Below are 1143 nucleotides of genomic sequence, written 5' to 3'. Positions count from 1 at the left end.
TTGGAGGTGGCTTCCCGCATAGCAGCCTCAGTAGCCTTGCCCACCCAGGACTGACTTTCACTTCTGACCCCACTGTTCCTGAGCTGAGGAGAAGGGCAGACCAGCCTCAAAGTCCAGCTCAGATCATCTGGCTGGTTGTGTGGCCCCAGACAGGTAGTGTTCCCGCGCTGGTTTTAGTGCCTTGCCCCTCTCCGCTGTAAAATGGAGATAACAGTACTACCTCCTGTGAGCATCCTTGAGGCCACCCAGGTGAGAGTAACCTGCCTGGGAGTGGGCTATGGTGTGAAAGTTCAGTTTGGTGGCTCATGTCTTCATTCAGGAGCCCGTGGTTGTGGGAGAGAGCCTGGATGTTGGGGGAGTCAACCACAACTGCCTGAATGAATGCCTCTGGGTCCCTCTTGCACAGAGCACCAGGTGCCGGGAGCGCCTGAGGCCTCAGGGGCTGAACTCCACCCCACCCCCACCTCCCCAACACCACACAGCTGGCTATACAAAGGAGACTTATTTTTAGAAGTTGACGTGCTTGTGAGCAGAAAAGGGTGGGCCTCTGGCAGGATATACCTAGGGGGATGGTGGGGGCTGCTTTTCCACCTCTAGTTTTCAAAGAGCTCCAGCCAGGTGCCAGGTGGTTCCTGACCTGTGGTAGAGGGACCCGTGTCTTGGGCAGGCTGGGAGAAAATTACAGCCCAGAGAGACAGGTGGTGACCAGGGTGGCCCAGCACATGACTGGCAGCCCCGGGTCATGACCCCCACCAAACCAGGTGGCCCCTCCTTGAAGGCTTGGTGGGGACTTTCACAAAGTCAGCCAGCAGGGCCAGCCTGCGAGGAGAGCATCCTGGTTCAAATGACCTCTGTCACATGGTTTCTGAAGGCATAGCCTCTGGACAGCACCTTTCAATTATTGAAACCATTTCCTGAATGACACTTCCCCCTTCTACTGTCCTCCTTACTCACCTAGACTGCTGACCCAGATCATGATCATCAGCTAGGCGGACTGCCACTGAGTCAGCTGGGGGAGGGGACAGGGGATGGTCACACTGGCAGCCTCAGTCCAGGGTCTGAAGGGGGCTGATTGCCCTTCTGACAGGCACTCTCCTGTCCTCGTGTGCACAGCACTTTACAGTATACAGAACACTTTCACCG

The sequence above is a fragment of the Hipposideros armiger genome, unplaced genomic scaffold, assembly GCF_001890085.2.
Source record: "Hipposideros armiger isolate ML-2016 unplaced genomic scaffold, ASM189008v1 scaffold_3, whole genome shotgun sequence".
Classification (NCBI taxonomy): domain Eukaryota; kingdom Metazoa; phylum Chordata; class Mammalia; order Chiroptera; family Hipposideridae; genus Hipposideros; species Hipposideros armiger.
Note: the sequence above shows the minus strand (reverse complement) of the source record.